Source organism: Lethenteron reissneri, chromosome 1 (assembly GCF_015708825.2).
Source record: "Lethenteron reissneri isolate LAM-NWPU_2019-01 chromosome 1, ASM1570882v1, whole genome shotgun sequence".
Classification (NCBI taxonomy): domain Eukaryota; kingdom Metazoa; phylum Chordata; class Hyperoartia; order Petromyzontiformes; family Petromyzontidae; genus Lethenteron; species Lethenteron reissneri.
Genome location: NC_083779.1, coordinates 3,960,790 through 3,974,678, shown reverse-complemented (window position 1 = coordinate 3,974,678; position 13,889 = coordinate 3,960,790). Strand labels below are relative to the sequence as shown.

Here is a 13,889-nt window from a genome sequence, read left to right as displayed (position 1 = left end):
TTCTAAAAAAGAAGCTAGCAGCGAGTTTCACCTGGTAAAATAAAAAAAACATTAACCCGTAAAAACAAAGTTTTTTTCACTATAAATCCTTTATATGCGTGGCGGCTAGAGTCCTCTCGTCCTCTGGCTTGAGATGGCTGCCACCTATGGGTCAGATGATTGCCTGCCACCATTAAGTAATTGGTAATTAAATAAAAAAAAATTCCTAAAAAGTGTAAAGTTATGGAAAAACATTTTCACGAAAATTAATTGTCACGCACAACGAGTCTGTGTGCAAAATGTCAGCTCGATTGGATCACGGGAAGTGGGTTAAAAAACGACCGAAAGATTTGGACGGTCGTAAGCGCGCAAGCCAATGAACTTAATATAAAGGATTTAAAAAAGAATGTATCTTTCGAGTTAATTGCTCATCATTCCTATATTTTACACTAATATCGTGTTTTCGTTTGTTGTTGTAGTATAGCTGACAACCCATCAAATGTTGTGGCTTCAACACACCGCTGGGCTAAAGCAGTGAAATATTTGTCTTTGTCAACGTGACACTTTTTTACTGATTGGCCGTGTCGGGTGGTGGAGGGTTACGACACATTTATAAATAACGCGATCTAAACCCTAAAACGTTGATTATGAACCCATCACGATGTATTACCCCGTATTCTTGTGTAGGGACATTGAGTTTTCAGGTCCATACGGCACACAGCCGTTTCAATACGGGCATCAACAAAAGTTTTTGTCTATTTGTGTTTCTTCCTTGTGATGGTTTCTCAGTTTTTTTTCAGTTTCATTCATTTGGTGTAGCCCTGTGAGCCATTCGGCTCTTGAATCGGGTGCAACCGCAACAAACAAAAAACAAAAACATGGTGACTTTGTGGGATGAACGTTGGGATTGACAAGGGGCACGGGGTGACCCATACGGTCTGAAGTGGTCTGTGATAAGGTAGGGCACTGAGAAGGGGTTGACAGGTTTGTTGTTGTATCTTTCTGACCCAGGCCCTGACTGGGCACGTGTGAACAAGAGCTTTGTAGCTCATCGTATCCCTCCAGTGTGAAAATAAAGATTCACATTTTGAAGATGTATAGGGCACTTTATAATGGTAGGAACCTCCTGGTTACACCAGCCCACAGGGGATTATTGTGTCCGTCCGTCCGTCGTGCAGGGAGGGGCTGGGTGGGGAGGGTCTGGGTGGGGAGGGGCTGGGTGGGAGGGTGGGGCTGGGGTGGGGAGGGAAGGGTGGGGAGGGGCTGGGTGGGGAGGGTGGGGCTGGGGTGGGGAGGGGAGGGTGGGGAGGGGCTGGGTGGGGAGGGTGGGGCTGGGATGGGGAGGGCCTGGGTGGGGGGTGGGAGGGGTGGGGCTGGGTGGGGAGGGGCTGGGTGGGGAGGGTGGGGCTGGGTGGGGGGTGGGAGGGGTGGGTGGGGCTGAGTGGGGGGTGGGAGGGGTGGGGCTGGGTGGAGATGGGCTGGTCACCCCATGGTGCCCTTATAAAACTCAACGTTTAACCTACTCACTCCGGCTTGTGCCCGCCCTCACAGCATTGGTCGCAAACGGGTTTTGATTCCTTACCCGTACCCGTACCCGGCCGCACCAGGGTCGCAAACGGCTACCCGTACCCGTACCCGGCCGGGTACGGGTAGCCGGGTATCGGGTAGGGTACGGGTATCGGGTACCCGGTTGCGACCTCTGACCAATTGTACCCTCCCTTCTAGCCCCCCCCCCCCCCCCCCCCACTGTTCCATTCCCTGACTACCACATTCAGATTAGCCCCCCTCCCCTTAATTTGTATTTAAGAGCTTGTCTCTTTGATTTTTACTCACTTGATGCAGTAAAATGGAAATAATAAAATAATAAAAATAAAACATAATAAAATAATTCTCACGGCGTTTCGGCCACAACGCAAGCAGCCGTCCTCGGCTACTTGCGTTGTGGCCGAAACGTCGTGAGAATTATTTTATTATGTTTTATTTCTATTATGTTATTATTTCCATTCTACGTGACTTTACCGAAAGAACCAAGAAGATGAATCCCTGCAGTCACGAAAGCTTTAAATCGAAATTTGATACAGTGAATCTAGCTGTGACGGTCCCACCTGAAGACGGAGACTTGTGTTGCCTCCGAAACGTCGTGATTGAATAGATTTATTTTCATTTATTATTATTTTATTTCTATTATAATTTTTTTATTTTTTACCTACGTGACTTTACCGATAAAACCGAAGAGTAGACTATCAGAGTAATGAGAGCTCGGGGTGAGCGAGCGTCTTCTGGTGGTCTAACACCGATTTGAGACGAGGCTCAAAAGAAAGCTGTCTCTGGTGTGGACCAATCAATTTCAACGACAATGCATTTATTATCAGAGTACGTTGTTTGCATTCTGACCGCAAGTATTGTGGTTAACGCAAACGTGATTCCTTGTAAAAGGTGTTTTTTGTTGCCAGAAAAAAGGGGAAAAAAAACCTCTTCTCAAATCTCAACGCGTGTTTAGGATGCGTCGTGGCTGGGACGGGATGATGGTGATGGTGGTGGTGATGGTGGTGGTGGTGATGGTGGTGATGATGATGGTGGTGGTGGTGATGGTGGTGATGGTGATGGTGGTGGTGATGGTGGTGATGATGATGGTGGTGGTGATGATGGTGGTGATGGTGGTGATGGTGGTGATGATGATGGTGATGGTGGTGATGATGGTGATGGTGGTGATGGTGGTGATGATGATGGTGGTGGTGATGATGGTGGTGATGGTGGTGATGGTGGTGATGATGGTGGTGATGGTGGTGATGGTGGTGATGATGGTGGTGGTGGTGATGGTGGTGATGGTGGTGGTGGTGATGGTGGTGATGGTGGTGATGGTGGTGATGATGATGGTGGTGGTGATGATGGTGGTGATGGTGGTGATGGTGGTGATGATGGTGGTGATGGTGGTGATGATGGTGGTGATGATGGTGGTGATGGTGGTGGTGATGGTGGTGATGGAGGTGATGGTGGTGGTGATGGAGGTGATGGAGGTGATGGTGGTGGTGATGGAGGTGATGGTGGTGATGGTGGTGGTGATGATGGTGATGATGGTGGTGATGATGGTGGTGATGGTGGTGATGATGGTGGTGATGATGGTGGTGATGGTGGTGGTGATGGTGGTGATGGTGGTGGTGATGGAGGTGATGGAGGTGATGGGCGATATTCGAAAATAATAACGGAGTGACGGCCAACATCTGAATAACTCAGTGTAAATAAACATTCTGACTGTGACTCTGCCTGACTGTGAATCTGCCTGACTGTGATTCTGCCTGACTGTGAATCTGCCTGACTGTGACTCTGCCTGACTGTGATTCTGCCCGACTGTGATTCTGCCTGTCTGTGATTCTGCCTGACTGTGATTCTGCCTGACTGTGAATCTGCCTGACTGTGATTCTGTCTGACTGTGACTCTGCCTGACTGTGATTCTGCCTGACTGTGATTCTGCCTGTCTGTGACTCTGCCTGACTGTGACTCTGCCTGACTGTGATTCTGCCTGTCTGTGAGTCTGCCTGACTGTGACTCTGCCTGACTGTTAATCTGCCTGACTGTGACTCTGCCTGACTGTGATTCTGCCTGTCTGTGAGTCTGCCTGACTGTGACTCTGCCTGACTGTTAATCTGCCTGACTGTGACTCTGCCTGACTGTGAATCTGCCTGACTGTGAATCTGCCTGACTGTGAATCTGCCTGACTGTGATTCTGCCTGACTGTGAATCTGCCTGTCTGTGATTCTGCCTGACTGTGATTCTGCCTGACTGTTAATCTGCCTGACTGTGATTCTGCCTGACTGTGAATTTGCCTGACTGTGATTCTGCCTGACTGTGATTCTGCCTGACTGTGAATCTGCCTGACTGTGAATCTGCCTGACTGTGAATCTGCCTGACTGTGAATCTGCCTGACTGTGATTCTGCCTGACTGTGAATCTGCCTGACTGTGAATCTGCCTGACTGTGACTCTGCCTGACTGTGAATCTGCCTGACTGTGATTCTGCCTGACTGTGAATCTGCCTGACTGTGAATCTGCCTGACTGTGATTCTGCCTGACTGTGAATCTGCCTGACTGTGAATCTGCCTGACTGTGATTCTGCCTGACTGTGATTCTGCCTGACTGTGATTCTGCCTGACTGTGATTCTACCTGTCTGTGATTCTGCCTGTCTGTGAGTCTGCCTGACTGTGAATCTGCCTGACTGTGATTCTGCCTGTCTGTGATTCTGCCTGACTGTGAATTTGCCTGACTGTGAATTTGCCTGACTGTGATTCTGCCTGTCTGTGATTCTGCCTGACTGTGAATTTGCCTGACTGTGAATTTGCCTGACTGTGAATCTGCCTGACTGTGAATCTGCCTGACTGTGATTCTGCCTGTCTGTGATTCTGCCTGACTGTGAATCTGCCTGTCTGTGATTCTGCCTGACTGTGAATCTGCCTGTCTGTGATTCTGCCTGACTGTGAATTTGCCTGACTGTGATTCTGCCTGACTGTGATTCTGCCTGACTGTGAATCTGCCTGACTGTGAATCTGCCTGACTGTGATTCTGCCTGACTGTGATTCTGCCTGACTGTGATTCTGCCTGACTGTGATTCTGCCCGACTGTGATTCTGCCTGACTGTGAATCTGCCTGACTGTGAATCTGCCTGACTGTGATTCTGCCTGACTGTGATTCTGCCTGACTGTGATTCTGCCTGACTGTGATTCTGCCTGTCTGTGATTCTGCCTGTCTGTGATTCTGCCTGACTGTGAATCTGCCTGACTGTGATTCTGCCTGTCTGTGAATCTGCCTGTCTGTGATTCTGCCTGACTGTGAATCTGCCTGTCTGTGATTCTGCCTGACTGTGAATCTGCCTGACTGTGAATCTGCCTGTCTGTGATTCTGCCTGACTGTGAATCTGCCTGACTGTGAATCTGCCTGACTGTGAATCTGCCTGACTGTGAATCTGCCTGTCGAGATCTCACGTCCGTCGCGGAGACGGAGCGATACAATCATCTCGGGTCGTCGCGGTCGCCCGACCGTGAGATGATTATGCTGTTGGGGTCACGGCGTTCATCCAGCGGTGGATCGATCATGGCTGAGGATGACGAGGATGGTGGTGATGATGGTGTGGTGATGGTATAGTGATGGTGATGATGGTGGTGATGGTGGTGTGGTGATGGTGGTGATGATGTGGTGATGGTGGGGTGGTGATGGTGGTGGTGATGTGGTGATGGTGGTGTGGTGATGGTGTGGTGATGATGGTGGTGGTGATGATGGTGGTGGTGATGATGGTGGTGATGATCGTGTTGTGTTCGTGCTGTGTGGTCAGCGAGGGAGGGTAGCGGTGGGGAGGATGATGGAGACTCCCGGGGGCAGGGTGGGGGGGAGCTGGGAGAGGGGAGATGCGGTGGGGGGGAGAGATGGGGAGGAGGGGGAGATGCGGGGTGGAGGGGGAGGAGAATGGGGAAGGGGAGGAGAGGGAGGAGTGGGGGAGGAGGGGGGGATGCGAGGGGGGGGGAGGGGAGATGAGGGGAAGGTGGAGGGGATATGGGGGGAGGGGGGGAGGGGAGATGCGGGGAGGATGGGGGGGGGAGAAGGGGAGGAGGGGGTGGAGGGGGAGATGCGATGGGGTGGAGGGGGAGGATACGATGGAGGAGGAGGGGGGGAGCAAGGGAGAGGGTTGGAGATGGACACGAGGGAGTGAGAGGGGACAGAGAGCGAGAGAGCTGTCAGATATTGCTCCCAATCAGCTCCCCCTCTCCACTGCTCCCTCCCTCTGCTCCCGCTCCCAGCCCGGCTGCGAGGCTGTCCCATCGCTCCGAAGGAGAGCAGGGGGACAGGATCGGTGAGAGGTGGTCTGGACCAGGAGGAAGGGAGGCTCTGTGGATCGAGAGGGGAGGGGATGGGGATGGAGGGGATGATGGTGATGAGCAGCAGGCCAGGATGGCGTCTACGGCGGTGACATCGGGAGCGAGACGATGATGGGAGCCGGCGACTCGCATCCTCCTTGATAGCGCCTCGACTCTCACGGGGTAATGGTGATGTGTGTGTGTGTCACGTGGTGGTGGTGATGACAGTCTCTACCCACTGCTGCTGTGTGTGTGTGTGTCACGTGGTGGTGGTGATGACAGTCTCTACCCACTGCTGTGTGTGTGTGTGTGTGTCACGTGGTGGTGGTGATGACAGTCTCTACCCACTGCTGTGTGTGTGTGTGTGTCACGTGGTGGTGGTGATGACAGTCTCTACCCACTGCTGTGTGTGTGTGTGTGTGTCACGTGGTGGTGGTGATGACAGTCTCTACACACTGCTGTGTGTGTGTGTGTCACGTGGTGGTGGTGATGACAGTCTCTACCCACTGCTGTGTGTGTGTGTGTGTGTCACGTGGTGGTGGTGATGACAGTCTCTACCCACTGCTGTGTGTGTGTGGTGTCACGTGGTGGTGGTGATGACAGTCTCTACCCACTGCTGTGTGTGTGTGTGTGTGTCACGTGGTGGTGGTGATGACAGTCTCTACCCACTGCTGTGTGTGTGTGTGTGTCACGTGGTGGTGGTGATGACAGTCTCTACACACTGCTGTGTGTGTGTGTGTCACGTGGTGGTGGTGATGACAGTCTCTACCCACTGCTGTGTGTGTGTGTGTGTCACGTGGTGGTGGTGATGACAGTCTCTACACACTGCTGTGTGTGTGTGTGTCACGTGGTGATGGTGATGACAGTCTCTACCCACGGCTGTGTGTGGTGTGTGTCACGTGGTGATGGTGATGACAGTCTCTACCCACTGCTGTGTGTGTGTGTGTCACGTGGTGGTGGTGATGACAGTCTCTACCCACTGCTGTGTGTGTGTGTGTGTCACGTGGTGGTGGTGATGACAGTCTCTACCCACTGCTTGTGTGTGTGTGTGTCACGTGGTGGTGGTGATGACAGTCTCTACCCACTGCGTGTGTGTGTGTGTGTCACGTGGTGAGTGGTGATGACAGTCTCTACCCACTGCTGTGTGTGTGTGTGGTCACGTGGTGGTGGTGATGACAGTCTCTACCCACTGCTGTGTGTGTGTGTGTGTCACGTGGTGGTGGTGATGACAGTCTCTACCCACTGCTGTGTGGTGTGTGTGTCACGTGGTGGATGGTGATGACAGTCTCTACCCACTGCTGTGTGTGTGTGTGTCACGTGGTGATGGTGATGACAGTCTCTACCCACTGCTGTGTGTGTGTGTGTGTCACGTGGTGATGGTGATGACAGTCTCTACCCACTGCTGTGTGTGTGTGTGTCACGTGGTGATGGTGATGACAGTCTCTACCCACTGCTGTGTGTGTGTGTGTCACGTGGTGATGGTGATGACAGTCTCTACCCACTGCTGTGTGTGTGTGTGTGTCACGTGGTGATGGTGATGACAGTCTCTACCCACTGCTGTGTGTGTGTGTGTCACGTGGTGATGGTGATGACAGTCTCTACCCACTGCTGTGTGTGTGTGTGTCACGTGGTGGTGGTGATGACAGTCTCTACCCACTGCTGTGTGTGTGTGTGTCACGTGGTGGTGGTGATGACAGTCTCTACCCACTGCTGTGTGTGTGTGTGTGTGTCACGTGGTGATGGTGATGACAGTCTCTACCCACTGCTGTGTGTGTGTGTGTGTCACGTGGTGGTGGTGATGACAGTCTCTACCCAATGCTGTGTGTGTGTGTGTGTCACGTGGTGGTGGTGATGACAGTCTCTACCCACTGCTGTGTGTGTGTGTGTGTCACGTGGTGATGGTGATGACAGTCTCTACCCACTGCTGTGTGTGTGTGTGTGTCACGTGGTGGTGGTGATGACAGTCTCTACCCACTGCTGTGTGTGTGTGTGTGTCACGTGGTGATGGTGATGACAGTCTCTACCCACTGCTGTGTGTGTGTGTGTCACGTGGTGGTGGTGATGACAGTCTCTACCCACTGCTGTGTGTGTGTGTGTCACGTGGTGATGGTGATGACAGTCTCTACCCACTGCTGTGTGTGTGTGTGGCATGTGGTGGTGGTGATGACAGTCTCTACCCACTGCTGTGTGTGTGTGTGTCACGTGGTGATGGTGATGACAGTCTCTACCCACTGCTGTGTGTGTGTGTGTCACGTGGTGGTGGTGATGACAGTCTCTACCCACTGCTGTGTGTGTGTGTGTGTCACGTGGTGATGGTGATGACAGTCTCTACCCACTGCTGTGTGTGTGTGTGTCACGTGGTGGTGGTGATGACAGTCTCTACCCACTGCTGTGTGTGTGTGTGTCACGTGGTGGTGGTGATGACAGTCTCTACTCACTGCTGCTGTTTTATATTGGTGTCTTTCTTGCTTTCCTCCTCGAAAAACCATCCACTAGATCGTCAACATGTAGCTGTCTGATAAGTTCTGACTCTATTGACATGAGTGACAATATTCGCCGAGACGTTTTTGGCAACACGCTACTCCGCAGCTCATTTTTATTATTATTCTGCCTCGGAGGGAAAATGTGCGCTCACCCCGGTAGTTTGTCACTGGCAAAGTTATAAACATGCCAAGTGCCACGAACGCATTGGGGGTACAATGACTAGCAGATTAAGTGCCTGCAACGTCTCAAGCAATTTCGTTGGGCACTTCTCACCCATCGGAGTCGGACGTGGAAGACTTGAGAATTGGATGAGTTCGTTGGCAAACTGTTAGGTTTTTTCGGTAAAGCCACGTAGGGGAAAATAAATAAACAATAATATATATTAACTGTATTAATACAGTAAAGTTTCAAGTTCAATTTCGATTTAAAGCTTTCGTGACTGCAGGGATTCATCTTCTTGGTTCTTTCGGTAAAGTCACGTAGAAGGGAAACAAAAAAATTATAAAAATAAAACAATAAATTAATTCTCACGACGTTTCGGCCACAACGCAAGCAGCCGTCCTCAGGTGAAACCAGGTCTGTCGAGGCTGCTTGCGTTGTGGCCGAAACGTCGTGAGAATTATTTTATTATGTTTTATTTTTATTATTTTATTACTTCCCTTCGACGTCACTTTACTTTCAAATTCAAGTTCATGTATTAGGTATAGCCCTGTGAGCCATTCGGATCTTGAATCAGGTGCAACCGCAACAAATATAAAACTAAAACATGAACAAGCATACATCTTAAAGTGACTACTGTATGTGCAAACAGAAAATCCAAGAAAAGACGGCAAAATATTGCAGAAAAAGCACCGTACACCAACGCTGTGTGCAAAAATCCCAGTGGAATGCAAGTCAAACAACAACAACAACAACAACCACAAGACAACTTAGATTAAGGCCATCAGTCTAACTCTGTACTACAACAAACAAACATGGCCAAACCAAAAAGCTTTTCGAAAATCACCAAAATAAAGCCATGAAAGCAATGAAACAGTGCAGGTCATAGGAACTGTGACCGTATTTTCACAATAAACTACGTCAACAACATATACTTCCACCAAACTCTGCAGCCATAGCTGGCTGCATGAGTCACTTCACAACAGCAGGAGCATCAGTCGGAGTATCAACAAATCTGGCTGTGACGGTCCCACCTGATGACAGAGACTTGTGTTGCCTCCGAAACGTCGTGATTTATTATTTTATTTCTATTATTTTTATTTATTTATTTTTACCTACGTGATTTTACCGAAAAAAACCTAAGAGTATGAATCCTTCTAAATTTGGAGTTTTCGTGACTGCAGGAATGATTCTTTGGTTCTTTCGGTTAAGTCACGTCTAAAGATAAAATAATAAATTAAATAATAGCATATTACGACGTTTCGATTGCAACACAAGCAATCATCATCATCATCAGGCATAAAAGAAATAGCAACAAAAATCTAACCAGAAAACTATAGACAGACATACAAGCAGACAGACATCACAAGGAAAGCTTCAAATCTGGAATTCGTTGGCAAAGTTCATGTCTAGCTCTGATGGATATGTAGCGAAGAGTACGTTTTACCTTTTCCCACCATGACATCACTGTTAGACACCTGGTCGGACATAAATAGAACTCCAAAGAGACTTGTCAAACGCTTGTAAGCGTCCAAGCGATGTTCCAGGCACGCCACTCGCTTTTCAATGACCACATTAAATGTTTCTATTTTGAATTTCTCCCTCCCCTCAAGTGTCACACCTGGCTCCGAGCTCTCATCTACAAATGTTTTGCGTTTCTTCTGAAGATCGTGACCGAGAGAGACACCTGTCACATCTAAGGCTGCCCTTTCAAAAGCCTCCAAACTGGTCTCGCTGTCCCGCCACAAAATCCCTCAACGGAGACAAAAGCTGCGTTGCTACAGAGATGTCGATGTCACTTGTCTGTAGGTGCATGCTTGCAGCGTGGAACCGGTCAAGTTTGACGTCCCGGAAATGGTGTAGCGGTTAGCGCTGCTGTGCTACGAACCTTGCGATTATCCGAATCGGTCCTGGGCCTCCCCTAGGTCGACTCGACCTCAAATGAGTACCTGGTGCGGCGCGTAAAAAACGTCGCCACCGGCGTGGTTCTGTCCACTCACCACCCCCTCGTGTGCCACCGTGCCGGCTTTCATAGCTGCTGCTCGCTAACAGCACTTGCCCCGACAGTCTGTTACAGGCTACACGGGGGATCTTTGTCTTTACTGTGTAGCATTAGTAATAAGCGCCGTGGTGATGCCGCCGAATGCATTATTGAAAGGATGCACTTTGTGCCTTAAGTGTCCGTCGCTGGCCGGCTGCGTAAGACGGGGAAAGGGTCGGGAGGGTCAGTTGTGGAGAGGTGAAGGTTTAGAGTGCGTGGGTGGGTGGGGAGGAGGGAGGGTCAGTTGTGGAGAGGTGAAGGTTTAGAGTGCGTGGGTGGGTGGGGAGGAGGGAGGGTCAGTTGTGGAGAGGTGAAGGTTTAGAGTGCGTGGGTGGGTGGGGAGGAGGGAGGGTCAGTTGTGGAGAGGTGAAGGTTTAGAGTGCGTGGGTGGGTGGGGAGGAGGGAGGGTCAGTTGTGGAGAGGTGAAGGTTTAGAGTGCGTGGGTGGGTGGGGAGGAGGGAGGGGAGGTCCACATGGAATGCATTTACTTGATACAGCTGTCGTGGCTGTGACGATACCACCTGAAGACGGAAGCTTGTGTTGCCTCCGAAACGTCGTGATTTTTATTTTATTTTACTTTTTAATCTTCTTGGTTCTTTCGGTAAAGTCACGTAGAAGGGAAGTGATAAAATAATAAAAATAAAACATAATAAAATAAAATAATTCTCACGACGTTTCGGCTACAACGCAAGCAGCCGTCTTTTGCTCGCATCGTCTTCAGCTGAAGACGGCTGCTTGCGTTGTAGCCGAAACGTCGTGAGAATTATTTTATTTTATTATGTTTTATTTTTATTATTTTATTATTTCCCTTCTACGTGACTTTACCGAAAAAACCTAAGAATATGAATCTTTGCAGTCACGAAAGCTTCAAATCTAGAATTAATGCATTGAGAGTTTATGAGAGGTCAGTTATCATTCCCCCGTCAAGTTGGCTACGTACGGTGCGAACGAAGTTCAGCACACGTGCTTAGCGGTCCCAGGTGTCGGTGAAAGAAACATAATTCCCGCAGCCAACGCGACACACAGAGATGCCATTTCATGGACTCTTATCTACTGACGAGGCCTGCTGCTGTATATTTGGAGTTTGCGTGTCTCTCTCTCTCTCTCTCATCATCATCACGGTGGCTAGGAGATGTTAACTACATCGCCTGGTGTGCAGGAGGTCGTGGGTTCGATCCAGACCCTGACGCCTGCTGCTGTATATTTGGAGTTTGCGTGTCTCTCTCTCTCATCATCATCATCACGGTGGCTAGGAGTTGTTAACTACCTCGCCTGGTATACAGGAGGTCGTGGGTTCGATCTCGACCCTGACGCCTGCTGCTGTATACTTGGAGTTTGCGTGTCTCTCTCTCTCTCATCATCATCACGGTGGCTAGGAGATGTTAACTACCTCGCCTGGTGTGCAGGAGGTCGTGGGTTCGATCCAGACCCTGACGCCTGCTGCTGTATATTTGGAGTTTGCGTGTCTCTCTCTCTCATCATCATCATCACGGTGGCTAGGAGTTGTTAACTACCTCGCCTGGTATACAGGAGGTCGTGGGTTCGATCTCGACCCTGACGCCTGCTGCTGTATACTTGGAGTTTGCGTGTCTCTCTCTCTCTCATCATCATCACGGTGGCTAGGAGATGTTAACTACCTCGCCTGGTGTGCAGGAGGTCGTGGGTTCGATCCAGACCCTGACGCCTGCTGCTGTATATTTGGAGTTTGCGTGTCTCTCTCTCTCATCATCATCATCACGGTGGCTAGGAGTTGTTAACTACCTCGCCTGGTATACAGGAGGTCGTGGGTTCGATCCCGACCCTGACGCCTGCTGCTGTATACTTGGAGTTTGCGTGTCTTTTTCTCTCCCCATGGTCGCGTAGATTTTTCTCCAGGCCCACCTCCGTTTCCTCCTCCCCCCACATTTTAGCATCAACGTCACGAGTTTTAGAGTATTTTGCTAACTGCTGTGCATTTCCACGTCCTCTGGTCTAACACTGTTGAGACTCGGCTCTAAAGAAAGCTGTGGACCAATCAGTTTAAAAGACAAATACATATCTTATAATAAGTGCATGTTTTTTTTGTTTGCATGCTCACCACAAGCATGTGTGGTTGATGCTAACATAATTCCTTGCAGAAAAGGTTTCAGTTTGGTTTTTTAACATCTTAACACAGTTTCGATTTAAAGCTTTCGTGACTGCAGGGATTCATCTTCTTGGTTCTTTCGGTAAAGTCACGTAGAAGGGAAATAATAAAATAATTAAAAAACTTAATAAAATAATTATCTTTCGATTTAAAGCTTTCGTGACTGCAGGGATTCATCTTCTTGGTTCTTTCGGTAAAGTCATCACGTAGAAGGGAAGTAATAAAATAATAAAAATAAAACATAATAAAATAATTCTCACGACGTTTCGGCCACAACGCAAGCAGCCGTCCTCAGGTGAAGAACAGGTCTGTCAAGTAGACAGAGTCTGAATGGCAACGCCCCAGGCTTGGAGCGACTATTTATGCTGGGATGGAGGGCGAAGAGCGTCTTGACAAAATAATTTCATTCTGTTTAATGTTTATTATTTTATTATTATTTTATTATTATTGTATTACTTCCCTTCTACGCGACTTTACCGAAAGAACCAAGAAGATCTTAACACAGCTGTTTTATTACCAGAAAAAGATTCTTACGTAACAATAATAATAATGATAATCACTCTCCTCGGCATGAATCTCATCACGATCAAAACACTCGGCGCTTCCACTCCCCGTGATTGACTTCGGCCCCTTGGACAGACCCGCGGAACGCGAAACAGCGGAACGCGAAACAGCGGAGCAGGGAACGGATTTGGCACCACGCGGCTTTAAAGAACGGCACAGGACGGGGGGGGGGGGGGAGCCTTGCGGGGAGTTGCGGCACAGTGAACCCCCCCCAGTCCCACGGTGCCACCCGAGTTCAAATCCGGGACGTGGTTTGCTGGGCTAACTGCTGCGCCACCGCTCCTGTCACCAGCCTCGTTACGGGAAGTCCGGGGCGTGCCGGGAATGTGTTCTTCCATCGCGACGTCGTGAAGGGGGCCGAGTGGAAATTTGAAACCACCCGCCCACCTCCTACGCATTCCACAAGTAGTGACTAATCCAATATCTGCATTTCCATAAATATGCTAAATTCCTATGTTGATATGTAAATTCCTTTGTCAAGGCGCCCTTCCCCCTCCAACCCAGCTTAAATATACGCTGCCAAGCCTGGTGGTGTTTCATTCAGACGCTGTCTTTCCGACAGACCTGTTCTTCACCTGAGGACGGCTGCTTGCGTTGTGGCCGAAACGTCGTGAAAATTGTATTTTATTATGTTTTATTTTTATTATTTTATTATTTCCCTTCTACGTGACTTTACCGAAAGAACCAATAAGATG

The 13,889-nt window shown here is 49.5% G+C and overlaps 1 protein-coding gene across 2 annotated transcripts in view; it reads left to right on the top strand.

Moving 5' to 3' along the window:
- Positions 1-5,862: 5,862 nt before the first annotated feature.
- LOC133354320 (ras-related protein Rab-27A-like) overlaps positions 5,863-13,889 on the top strand; it is a 78,801-nt gene continuing 70,774 nt past the window's right edge. Inside the window, exon 1 of one of the 2 annotated variants that reach the window (XM_061571269.1) lies at positions 5,863-6,004. The gene's annotated coding sequence lies outside the window, so the exon portion shown is untranslated. The remainder of the gene's footprint in view (positions 6,005-13,889) is intronic. The other variant, XM_061571192.1, reaches the window with a different exon arrangement.